The 14,257-nt window shown below is 40.2% G+C and overlaps 1 pseudogene; it reads right to left on the bottom strand.

Moving 5' to 3' along the window:
• Positions 1–354: 354 nt before the first annotated feature.
• On the bottom strand, positions 355–8,533 carry LOC117408342 (glucosamine-6-phosphate isomerase 2-like; annotated as a pseudogene).
• Positions 8,534–14,257: the final 5,724 nt, after the last annotated feature.

Below are 14,257 nucleotides of genomic sequence, written 5' to 3' on the forward strand. Positions count from 1 at the left end.
AGATTTTAATTACAAATAAGTTTTGAACATAAATGTTTGTAATGCAGTACAATTCCATAATAAGCAAATGAATAAAAAAAGAGCAGCAATTAATACATATTTAAAAACTATAGAAATAAGTTGTAAACAGAAACTTGGTCAGCGACCAATGATTTTAAAGAATTTAACAGTCTGCTAACGGTGTAACAATTTATCTTTGCATTCTGTTAACTGTGGCATATATTAAAAGGAGGCATTGCAGAAGTGCTTTGCACAGAAGTAACTGCTTCTACAAAACCAAAAAATACTGTGCAATTACATAAACAGTACTGTGACCGTATGTCCTACATGAAGATAGCAGGTTCACTGCTTGAGATTTCAACTGGAGCTGTATGCGAAAAAAAAAAAAAGACAGCTGAGCCATGAAATCTGGAACGTCTAGTTCATAAGGAAAGTCAAAGAAGTGTTTCATACTGGATACAGTACTAGACCTGTACAAGTGAAGTTTCCACAATATCAAGTTTCTCAGATTTTAAACTTGAGGTTCAGCAACTTCTTCAGTTTCTGTAGTCCTTCATACTGTGTACTGGGTCCACAAGTTTATTGTGTACATGCATTAAACCTTAAAAAAAACCCACATGTTTTACACATCAAATGACTTGATAAAACAAGACTTCGTACTGTACTTTTCTTGTGCCTGTGTTTTGCATTTGCATACAGCTTTAGCAGTAAATACTTCTGATATACAGGAGTTGGACAAAAAAATTACAAACATCTGCCGTGTAACACTAGTTGGGTGCCATTATAACCCTGATTTAACATTACAAATCTGTAAAGTTGTTGGAGGTGTAAATCAACATTAAAATATGTTCTCCGAAATGACACATACAGTATGTTTTGTGAGTCAGTGTGTTTAAAGATCAGAAAATACCCAGCTCACAACAGGGGGACGAGGAGGCTAAAAACAGTGTATTTCAGGTGGGCAGTGTATCACCATTATACCAGCAGGCAAATGGAGCAAGAACAGACCAACATAATATGTTCTATCTGCTTCTATTAAACATAGACACACTGGAAATTATAGATGGATGTATCGGTTGCAGCAAGATACATCTGGCCAGTGCTTAATTCAAAGTATTTAAAACTCACCTTTAAAGTACTTCACTGTCTTAACTCTCAGTTCTAATGTCGCATCTTCATCGCAGCCAAAGATTGTATGTGGATGCTGCTGGAATGCTGAAACTGTCCACATGTGATTGACCCCCTCCTCAATCGCCTTGTACAAAGCAAAGGCTTTATGGGCTCCTGTGATGAGAATCATCACCTGCAAGAGAGAGTAAATAAACACAAAAACACTTACAATAATGTACCTTGTTAAAGCTTTGAATGGTTTTGTTATAGTGAAACCATTTTACAAAAGATGCCTGAAGTGCTATAAACAATATTCTTGCAATAAATGTGCTAAAAATAACAAGTGACAGAGGTGTCATGGGAACAATAATATGTGACACAGATTCCAAAAATTATTAGTATTTACGCAAAACTTAACTGATGTTTAGATCCATGCAATAGACCGAGTCACATCTTGGTAGCTTAATACTGTAAACATAAATAATACAGTAATTCGTCTTGTATCCAACCGTCACATAGCCACCCTAACCGTTTAACCGCCATGATTTTAACGTGCATCTAAGAAGAAAAAAACTATCCTGTGCATTCCCTGTTGCACCTTGCACACTGAGTCCAGAATGGTAAAAAACGATCCTGTGCATTCCCTATTGCACCTTGCACACTGAGTCCAGAATGGTAAAAAAACGATCCTGTGCATTCCCTATTGCACCTTGCACACTGAGTCCAGAATGGTAAAAAACGATCCTGTGCATTCCCTATTGCACCTTGCACACTGAGTCCAGAATGGTAAAAAACGATCCTGTGCATTCCCTATTGCACCTTGCACACTGAGTCCAGAATGGTAAAAAAACGATCCTGTGCATTCCCTATTGCACCTTGCACACTGAGTCCAGAATGGTAAAAAACGATCCTGTGCATTCCCTATTGCACCTTGCACACTGAGTCCAGAATGGTAAAAAACGATCCTGTGCATTCCCTATTGCACCTTGCACACTGAGTCCAGAATGGTAAAAAACGATCCTGTGCATTCCCTATTGCACCTTGCACACTGAGTCCAGAATGGTAAAAAACGATCCTGTGCATTCCCTATTGCACCTTGCACACTGAGTCCAGAATGGTAAAAAACGATCCTGTGCATTCCCTATTGCACCTTACACACTGAGTCCGGAATTGTCGTACAGCGGTGATGCGTCAATTTTGGAATCGAAACGAGTTTGATTTGATCCGATTTAACGTGCGTTAAAAAATACATCAATGAAAAATGACTGGGAAGATTCTTAAGAATATAAGAAGAACATAAGAAAGTTTACAAACGAGAGGAGGCTATTCAGCCCATCTTGCTCGTTTGGTTGTTAGTAGCTTATTGATCCCAGAATCTCATCAAGCAGCTTCTTGAAGGATCCCAGGGTGTCAGCTTCAACAACATTACTGGGGAGATGGTTCCAAACCCTCACAATTCTCTGTGTAAAAAAGTGCCTCCTATTTCTGTTCTGAATCCCCCTTTATCTAATCTCCATTTGTGACCCCTGGTCCTTGTTTCTTTCTCAGGTCAAAAAAGTCCCCTGGGTCGACACTGTCTATACCTTTTAGGATTTTGAATGTTTGAATCAGATCGCCGCGTAGTCTTCTTTGTTCAAGACTGAATAGATTCAGTTCTTTTAGCCTGTCTGCATACGACATGCCTTTTAAACCCGGGATAATTCTGGTTGCTCTTCTTTGCACTCTTTCTAGAGCAGCAATATCCTTTTTGTAACGAGGTGACCAGAACTGAACACAATATTCTAGGTGAGGTCTTACTAATGCATTGTAAAGTTTTAACATTACTTCCCTTGATTTAAATTCAACACTTCTCACAATATATCCGAGCATCTTGTTGGCCTTTTTTATAGCTTCCCCACATTGTCTAGATGAAGACATTTCTGAATCAACATAAACTCCTAAGTCTTTTTCATAGTTCCCTTCTTCAATTTCAGTATCTCCCATATGATATTTATAATGCACATTTTTAGTGCCTGCATGCAATACACTTTTCTCTATTAAATGTCATTTGCCATGTGTCATTTGCCATGTGCAGTTCCCTGAACAAAATGGAAAAACTAATTGTGTCTGTCGTCAAACAAAAACGATGAACTAACAGCATATATAAACAAGTGGATTTTGTGCAGTATAGGTTATAACAAGCATATACTTTTTATTTCAATTGTATTTGAGGAAGTAAAGAAACAATGGCCTAACCTGGAGACACATACCAGAAACAGAAGCGTGACAGGGCAACCAAGAGCGTTCAGGGCTGAACATTCAGAAAAGAGGGGCAGTACATGAAAGGGATGGAATTTCTGGCTCCATACACAGAGAGCAGGTCATTATGATAAAGTATTTTCGGTAGCTCATTGCTAGCTTCCCAACTTTTAGATATATTTATTACAGGAGCGAGTGGTTTCTGATGCTATGACAACTGTATGCAGTTGTGTAATCATATTTTTTTTATGTATTACATAACAACATAATTATGGACCTAGTAGAAACATAATTTGGAAACATTTTAACTTCCATGTTAGTGCACTAAAGAATAAAGTGGTTTATGATCAGTGTTTGCTGATCATTAAGTTTATACTACATTTAACATTTTTTTGTGTTCAAAGTTATGTAAGAATTAACAGAATTGTATTTTTTTTTTTTTATTAAAAATACTGAAACTAGGTATATTTACTACAAAGCCTCCACTGCACACCAGCGCTCTGAAGTACGACATTAACGCATCTAGTGTGCAATGGATTGACGCACGACTTGTTCAGATGACGGATGCTAAATGACGGAGCAGATCCAGTGGGCACCAGCCTTTACTCTGGTCCCACCACAATCGGATACAGATTACTGTATTTCATAATGTGACAAAACATACCTCTCCAGCATCCATTACTGTTCCTACTCCGACTGTTAGAGCCATTGTTGGAACTTTTGACAGGTCATTACCAAAGAATCTAGCATTAGCCACAATGGTGTCCTTTGCTAAAGTTGTAAGTCTTGTCCTGGATACCAGACTGGACCCTGGTTCATTAAAAGCAATGTGTCCATCAGGGCCAATACCTGAAATGAGAATTCATAAAATAACACAGTAAATAGCCTTGTCCAAAAAAAAAAAAAAACGGCAAATGTGAACTTGGAATGATGTATACCAACTGTAAATTCTCTGAGGCTTAAGCAGGATTAGAAACTAACAATATTGTGCTACTAGTCCAAAGGACTAGTACCTTTTGAAACTTAGTCCTGATGTAAACTTACTAGACCTCATGTGAAGTGCCTAAGTTGGAATCAACAACAACAGTTGGGGTCCCAAAAAATAGGCTTAGATTTTATTTTGATAAAAAATAAACACTGTTATAAATTTGGATTTACTTTTTTTTTTAACAAAGCACCTTCACAAACGCTCGTACAGATCGATCAATCATCTGTTTGCACCTCGTTACTGAGCGATTACTGTACTGTGTGCTGAGAAACGGACACTGACAGCACCAGACAGGATGACAGAGGAAAACATTCTCTCAGCTGTGTCACCTTGCCGACCATGAAGCTGCGCCTGAAACTGACACCGATGACACAAATAAAATGTTTATTTTATTGTACATTACATGTGTTGCTATTTACAAAAATGCTTGTTGGCTATGAATTACTATCTACAATAATTAATGTACTCACGTACAGATGATTTAATATGTGCACTATGTGGGACCTTATTTTCCCCCATGCTTGAACCCCGGAGCTGTTATCGCCTGTGCACCTATTATCAGTGAATAAAGCCTGGTTTTCAAACGAACTGCTTATCGCTCACCAATACTGTATTGGTATAAGAAAAGTTTGTTTTAAAAAAGTAATTTCAGCTTCCAGTCACTTCAAATATGCTGATGATAATGTAAACAAGACCAAGCTACAGACAGCGAGTCCTAAGCTTTAAACGTGTTACTGTTTATAGATAAGAACTCAACTTTATTATGAATATATTGTGTTATTATGTTTTAAGCAACATACTACGATAATGTTCATTATGGTAATTGTTTGTTTATTAGTTTTAAAATGTTCAGTAAAATGTTGCCTGTTGTTTGACCTCGTTAGTACAACCGGCCCCCTTTGCTAATGATATCTTCAGTCAGGATCAGGGGCGGACTGGGACCAAAAATTGGCCCGGGAAGTTCGGGTCCACTGGCCCACATTTATGTCAAAATCAACATACCGAAATAATAATGAAGTCAGCGCACGCAGCGCGCCATCATGATGAAGTATCGGTAAAAAAAATAGAGTTTTAAATTGTTAGGGTAAAACTTCTTTGTACATTGTAGTCTATAGCTACTACCAGGTTTTCAAACATATTAGGGGCGATTTAGGTATGGCAAAGTGTAGGCTATGGCAGTTGCCATACCATGGCTTCATGATATAGAAGTCACAAATAATAAGCTATCCTATTGAAAATATCATAGATTTTTTCGTCTACGAAATATGTTTCTATTCATTATTCTTTGTCTCTGCACGTCTCTGTCTGCCACCGCTTTGTGGTCAGTGAATGCAACACGTAGAAAGAAACCATTCTCTGCACACCAAAACCAACCTCAGTAGGCCTAATAATAAACTGTAAAGTATAAACACATATTACACAGACTGTGGTCTCTCAATAGGCCTAATTAAAAAAAAAAAAAAATTCTGAACACATCGGCTCATATTTAGCAATTCTAGAAACCATTAGCAGCACTCAGCGCCAACAGCAACCCAAAATTACAATAGGGTTTCAGAACCCCTAATTATATCTCAAAATACAGTCAACTACTTCACCCAAATACAAGTAAACGAGACTGTCCTACCTTACGTCGCCAGCAGACGTCGCAGCAGTGCACACTTCTCTGCAATCCTGTCAATAACTCCATCACTGTCTAGGGCCATCAGTATCTCTTTCTCTGTATACATTGGCATGAACCCTTCCAAGTGGTTACTGACAAAGTCAGGAGGAATTTGTAGCCCAAAACAATTACATGATAGGCATCAGTCAATAAATTGTATCAGGATAGAATCAAATAGCAACACATTGCACAGTTTTTGCATGAAGTGCAAGTTTTGTTCTCTAGCTCCATCTCTTCTTCACATGCTCCACTGTTTCCATCCTCCTCAGGCACCTCACTTGTTGTGTTGACCCTGTATCTATCCAAAGCTGACATCTTCAGTCTGTCCCACTGTGTTTGGGTGGTAACAAAAATGTGTCCAGCTCTTTGGACTGAGGGCGTGTGAAGTAATCAAAGCTACCAGCTGACTCCCCTGCATTCACTTCATATGCCTGCATCTTGTCTCTCTCTCCTTCTCTTTCCTCAACTGTTGTTCTCTCTGCACTGGACTCTGCAACAGCATCCATTCTGTCCTTTTCTCGCTCCTCAAGCTCAGCATGTAATGGGGGAAAAAATATTAATAATAATTATAAATCAAACGTAGACAAGCGGCCCACGCAGGTCCAAACAGACCAGCCCACCGGGGAATCTCCCGCACTTCCCGATGGCCAGTCCGTGCCTGGTCAGGATCGTAACCCAGTATAAATCAACACATTTTTGAAAAATTACTTTACACTTACTTCAAAAGATGCAACGTGTTTCAGTAAATTCAAACGATAAACTTTGCATCCCGCGCAGAGGGAGAACACAAATGTAAAACGTCATTAAAGGGTTGGCATTGCAGGGGCGATGAAGGGAGGTTTCAGTTCCGAGTGAGTTTTCTAAGCATTATTTGTGAATGCTTATTCACCACTGCTACACCCCGTTAGAAAATTGACTTCCCTGCATTTTTTTAACAAGACTGAACGTGAGAGTATATGTGTACATTTGTTTTAAGTACTTGCCCAGAGGACTACCGAGACACAGACATCACTAGTCCTCATCAGATTTTAATTTGCCTCGGTGGAGCGGGCGAGCGTGAGTTTCTAACCTTGCGGCTTAAGCAATTTGAGGAACAGTTGCAATAATGTGTTAGAACTTCTTAGTCACAATGGTACAGATTTGCTTAGAAGTACAGTATATGAGAAGAGAGATTGTAGTGATAACTAAATAAGCATTTGGAATATAATTGCATATACAGGTCTTTAAAATGAGATTGTAACTGCTGACATACAAATCGCTGTTGAAAATGCACATACAGCAGTTTGCAAATATTTTGTTTAAAATGTAAAACATATTGTCATGGATCCTTGTGCTTACTGTACATTTTTTTCACTGTCTGCTTGGTTATACATTTATGTACAAATAGAGCCACGTTTTAAATAAAAAAAAACAACCGTATACAGATTTGAGATCTACAAGGGGGACAAATTATACAACATGGTGTAACTAGCGGACTCTCAATACTGTGTTTTGGAGATCTAATAAACAAATCAGTGCAATGTGCAGCTTCAGAAATGAGAATAAGCTGTCTCCCACCATATTTCACCAACCCTTTTAGAAATCTAAAACCAAAAAATTAAAATGGAATACAAGGGATTTGTTTAAAAATACATATATATTTCTGAGGTGTACAGCTGAGGTATTTGTGGAAAAACAGACCTGCTGGTCTGCCAAGAAAAAAGCTCTTTACTCACCTCCGACAAAAAGGTCAATTCCCCCAGCTTTAGCAATTTTCTGTTCAAAAGCTTCACATTCTTTCTGCAGATCGGGTGCATTGCCATCCAGAATCTAGGCATTGGCAGGATGTCAATGTGCTTGAAGAAACTGTTCCACATGTATGTGTGGTAGCTTTCAGGGTCTTTAACCATGCAAAGTTTTAAATTGCATATTGTAACCTTCCCGGTCACGTCACACATCCTGGAAAATGATGAAACTTCCTATGGAAGTAACACAGCCGATTGAGTTTCTGAACTACAACCTTCCTGTAGAAGTGCAGACTTGTTTTTTATTCTGGGAAGGAGGCATGCAGAGATTTTCAAACAGTAAATCACTCACCTATGTATTCATCCATGTTGAAGGTCTCAATCGCCACTTTTGTAGTATTCAATTAACTTTTTGTAACAACCCAAAGGTGTGCTTCCTAAATGAAAACAAAAGTAAAGATACTAGGGCAATAAATGTAATAAATGATTACAAGATCAATCAACACATTAAAGTACAGTATTATCTTTGAAATAATAATAACAATAATAATTTGCTAAAATGCATCCTGATCCAACCTTTTCAATGCTGAATTACATTTCTTTGTTTGCCTCCTTTGATTTTTGCACTTCAATTTCAGAAGAAAATGTTAAATAGATGCTGTAAGTGTATACAAAATGCACATACTTACCAGTGGTTATTCCTAATGTAAAGAACCTGTCTGGACCAGGCATAAACTCGATAATTCAATTGCGTATATATTTTGCTGCCCATTCACTGGCCAGATTATACTTATCAAGAATTACTAATCTCATTGTTCTGCAGTACTTTGGAAAATATGATGATAACTGTAAAAATAATTAGGAAAATTAATTAACTGCCCAATTTACCTATCTATCTATCATATATATATATATATATATATATATATATATATATATATATATATATATAGCTATTTATAATGCACATTTTTTTGCCTGCTTGCAGTACCTTACACTTTTCTCTATTAAATGTCATTTGCCATGTGTCTGTCCAGTTCTGAATGCTGTTTAGATCATTTTGAATGACCTTTGCTGCTGCAACAGTGTTTGCAACTCCTCCTATTTTTGTGTCGTCTGCAAATTGAAGTTTGCTTACTATACCAGTTCTTAGTTGAACTGGTGGGCATTGAATTCTAAAATTCTAATGACATGTATACACGTCAGTGATGCAACCCGCAACTCTCAAAAAATGAAGGCGACCTTTCGCCCAAACAAGCCTTTTATAAGTGGACTTGGCAACTGGTTGATCTGTACTGCTTGCAATATTGTCATCAATCAGCTGTTTCAACCAATTAGCATTGCTGTGTGAGGGCTGGCATTTAGCGTTCATCCAATTAGCACTAAGCATTGCCATGTGAGGATGGGTGCTTATTGTTTCAACCTACCAGCGTTTATTTTCTGAAAGTCTCATAGATCTGTGATAACTGAGCTCAGCAATGTCTTATGGCAAAACGTGAAAAACATTCTCTAGCATCCAACTATTAAAACAAAGCCGAGCAAGGAATATTTTAACTGTTAACACTTTTGGTACATTTTTATGAACGTTTAAATGCTATGCAGATGTGTGACAGGCTAGCTGCAGGGGTGACGTCAGGCCAGAATGAAACACACAGACAGGCAGTACTCGGTTTGAAACTGAAACGCAATGGCTGCGCTCAGAAGGTTTATTGCAAAATAAAAGGTTTAAACAGAAAACAGGACACGGGACTTGAGCCAAAAATAAATAGACAAACAAAACGGATTAACACTAAACAAACAGTGGAAACATACAAACAAACACGGTGAATACAAATCCTTATATTTTCCTTTGTTTTACTTTTTATTCTCTCCTCTCCACACCCGTTACATACTTTAAATGCACGTGAAGTGAAGTGCAATCCCCTTGCCTAAATATAATTATACACTTTAAACACTCGTGCTCATTACCCACATTATATCCTGTGTACCAACTACAATACACCAGCATTAACACATGCAACATACAACATATAACACACAAATGCACACAGGGGCGGGGCACATTGCAACAAGGTGTCAGCGTTTAAACATTTAAACCATATCTACACACACACACACACACACACTTTATATTACAGTCTGATGTATGACAGCCCTGGTTAGTATTTTCTAAGCAAAGAACCCCTAAATAAGCAAATGACATTTTAACATCACAAAGACTTAGCTACAAAGTAAAAGAAAAAAAAAGAAAAAACGTACACACCAATGTATATTGTAACAGCCGTGCGTGTGGGTCCCAGCAAGTGTAGAAGGAAAGACACTAGGCAGATTTCAAGTTGACGGCAGTTAGAATCACTGTTTATTTTCAGCTCTTTCAGGATAGAATCTCTAGCTCTTGGGAAAATGAATACTAGCTCTCACATTCACGCTCTCATTCACACAGTGCAGGATTGGCATGCTGCACTCTCTCTCGGGTCAGAGGGTCACTCTCTCTTTGGATAGGCATGTAGACTGAGAGGTAAAAGTAACAAAAAGTAAATAATATAACACAAACTCATCTAGTAACAAAAAATCTATCTATTAACAACAAAACAGCATAGCTTAAATTGAAATGCAATTCTTTATTTGAGCTGTGTACCAAAAAAACAGCTTCCCTTAAATGAAAATTTAATTCATGCAAGGGGGAGCAAGATATTAATTTGAGCTGTGTACTTTTGCTCCACAGTTTTTAAATAAATTGTACTTGAACTGTGCAAGCACAAAGTATCAATCATTCCCCTCAGCCTCGCCCACTTCCATCAAGGAAATCTGGGCTTGCTCTTGCTGTCTGCCGACACGTTCAGCCAATCACAGTTAACTTTAGTTGGAACCCAAAACTGACACTCAACAGACGAGTTTTGGATAGCTCTGTGAAGTTGGCCCCCCTACAAACAGCACAAACGTTGAGTCATCTATCATTCATTTGTGCTACATTTGTGCCGTTGAAAGAACATTTGTGCAGCTATGGTTTTTAAGATATTAGATTATTTTTTTAGGGGAGTGATGTCACTCAGGCCTCCTACAATAATGGAATTGAACCAAACTTGTTTCATTAGTTTGTGCTACATTTGTGCCGGTTTGTGCAGTTGAAAGTATATGCAGTTGAAACCGTGTCCACAATCCAATGGGACAATCGCTGCTTAGAGAGGGCATGACCTTGAGTCAGTATGCCATGACAAACGAAAGAGCTGGTCAGACTGACGCAGCGGTCTCGTTCTATTCACACAGCATCTCAATGCCCAAACTGGGCAGAGGGAATTTAATCTCCTATCTGACTCCTCCACAAAGGGAGGGGGATGGAAAGCCTCTAGTTCCACTGATTGATTCAAGTGAAACGCTGTAATCACCTTAGGGAGGTAAGCAGGGTTCATGCGCAACAATACCTTGTTTCCATCGTTCCAAACGTGCATACAGGAACAGTGCACGGACAGTGCCTGTAGCTCGCTGACCTGCTTAGCGAAGGTGATAGCTAATAGAAAGGCTGTCTTAACAGAGTGATATTTTCTGGTACCTCTGGGCTCAAACTGGGCCTTCATATGAGCCTCCAGAACCACGTCTAGACTCCATTCGGGGAGGACGTCCTTTATAGGAGGACGTAACCGCTGCTAGGTACACTTTCAATGTAGAGGGGGATTTACCCGCCTCTAGCAGACCTTGCAGAAACTGTAAAATAACTGCTGTAGGGTGCGAAATCAAGTGTTCAAGATTTAAATATATTTAATTGTAAGAATGTTAGCATGGATGAAACAGTATGTAATAAGAACATTTTCTATTCACCTACTTTATTTTATTTTGCGTACATCTTTACATCCAACACTACACTATTTTTTAATCATAAACAAACAGGTTTAATCACTAACCCTACCAGGATTCCCCAATTCTGCGATCACAGAAATTATTACAGAATTCACAATTCTGCACAGACATTTGCAGAAATTGTCTCATATAGGAAACCGTTTTTTTTTTTTAAATTATCATTATTATTTAAATCAGAAATACAGGCATGTTGATTTGTTGTAGTTTATTTTGGTACCCATAGCAGCACCCAACAGCTTCCGTCTAAACTACAGGAAGAATCGTGCACACAGAATATAACTGCAAATGTTTGTGCTGAATAGTACCCCAAAACATTCCATGAAGACGTGCTTCGTACCAGCCTCTGGGGGAAAAAAGTTTGGATAATTAAGACAATAGCGATACCTGTTGAAATGAGGGAGGATACAATCTGAATTATTGGCACCGCACACTGGCAACTACAGTTATACAAATGTGTAACATCTGCAAATATAAATATTTTTTTAACAATGATATTATCGTTGTTAAAAAAAAAATAAATCAATAAAAAAAATAAATTAAAAAAATAAAATAAAAAAAAACTTTCGAACTCCTCCGGGGCCCTCTGAGTGCGCCATGGGGATTGGAACCGTCCGGGTTACCGTGGTAACTGCCGGACGCCATCTCCTCCCCCTTCCCTGTGCCAAGGCATGGGAGGGAAGCATTGTCGTGATGCTTCTTGCTCTTTGTGAGAGCATTCCTCTACCGCTGGCCTGAAAGTATGGCAGGGGAGATCCAGTATGCACATCCAGTATTGAGGACTTGTCCGCAACCAGGACTCTCGCTTGAGACAGCCAATCCTGCCAGGCTTCTGCCCAGGGCTTGCCCTTGGAAACCCGAGATCTGTAACAGAGTGCCCAAGACAACGCGCAGCTCTGAAGCTAGCTGCTCGGGGAAGGTTATGGAGCACAGCATTCCATCAAGGTAGGCTGTTAAGAGGCCTCCTGTGTTTTCGCCAGACGCGTTACCTGGGCTTCAGTCGCGTAAACCTTTTTAAGGTGGGCTTCCGTGATCCTGCATTGGCCATTAGGGCATACAGGATCCTTGGACAGGCCTCCCACTGGAGGAGCTGGCACTAAGGCCTCTATGGTGGAGTCTACCGGAGGGAACTGTGCGAGCCCTACCGCCTCTGCTCCTTTCATGGAGGCAAGTGCGGCTGCCCTCTTGGACACACTGGGTGCTAAGGCCGGGTGTTGCCAAGAGGATTTTACCTCCTCCAGGAAGTCCGGGAACCCCGGAAAAGTCTGGGGGGTTGAAGTTTGCGCTAGTCTAAAAACCTGTGCTGCTCAGAAACTGCCTTCCAGGGCACCTGGAGGAAGTTGGTGTCCCTTTCCATCAGCGCCCGAACTGAGCTGAAGGGCGCTGGAATCTCAGGCTCTGAGGTGAGGACCGTTGCTGGGGACCGTTATCTGGGTAAAGTCTAGGTCCTGAGTCTCCGTCTGTAAGACAGACTCCTCATCCCAGGAAGCTGCTAGGGAAAGCGCATCCTGTTCCTCCTCACTCATCACCACGTACTGCTGCTGAACTGCTGCAGGAACCACTGGCGAAGCCGGGGTATGCTGTGGGGCAGACGTTGGTGGAGCTGGGGCAGGCGCGGGGGGGACCTGCTGCCTGCTTACGTGTTCGAGTATCTGGGCCATTTGGCCCTTTAACGCAGCAATATCCCTCGACTGGTCCGCGTTTCTCATTCTCTTTTTTCCCCTCGAGGGAGATCTAGAGCGATTGCGGGTGTGCTGTGGAGCCTGCGCAGAAGGAATATTTTGCATAGGGCTTGGAAGGAAGGGAGGGGAGGCCTGGGATCCTGGCTGTAAGAGTGCGCGGTCTGCTCAACAATAAGGCCAAGGCCTAAAGAAGGTAGCGCATGGTTGTCATATTCATTGTAGGGGCGCTAGGCCGCACACACCGAGTGGGCGTACCGAGGCTGCCCAAGATCTTCGAAACAACAGTGGATCACAGTACACCTGTGCCTCGCTGGAACCACGATCTACCTTCTAATATTGTTACACAGCTGCAAAGCAGAGGAAACAGAAGAAAACACATGCAGCAAGCTGCAGGGTTATAAACACTACAATCGCCGAGTGAGGTAGGCTGTTGAAGAATTTGTTTTCAATGTAACGCAGTTGCGTAGCATTAACTCCTTCGGTTGCTGAATTTCTGAAGTGGCGAGCCTACTTCCAGCAATTATGTGGAAGGGAACTCCAGAAAAACTCACAGATGGATCTCTGAAAGAGTCAATCACAACTGGAAAAAGGTTAGAGTTATACTCACCTTACCTACCTGAGACTGACGTCTCCACGCAGTGACTATTTATTACCTCGGCATTTGGTGCTACTTGTGTTTGTACTTAATAAATGCCTAGTCAGTAGTCTATATTTTATGCTGAAACACCTATCCAAAAACAGTAACTTGAAAAGGATTGAACAGTAAACATGAGGTTTACCAGAGCTTCTTAGCAAAAAATAAATGCTGATACTATTAAACAAAGTTATATATTGTGGCAGACTAGGGGGAGGAGGAGAGAAAAATGTAGTCCAGGAGGGGCTAAAGGACTACATCCCCCAGAATGCCACGGTACGGAGCCAGGATGAGGGTCACCTGACTCTAAAATTTAATGGGTGTCACCTGCCTGTAATGAGCAGGCAGGTATTTAACAAGAACAAAATG

The sequence above is a fragment of the Acipenser ruthenus genome, chromosome 2 (assembly GCF_902713425.1).
Source record: "Acipenser ruthenus chromosome 2, fAciRut3.2 maternal haplotype, whole genome shotgun sequence".
NCBI lineage: Eukaryota > Metazoa > Chordata > Actinopteri > Acipenseriformes > Acipenseridae > Acipenser > Acipenser ruthenus.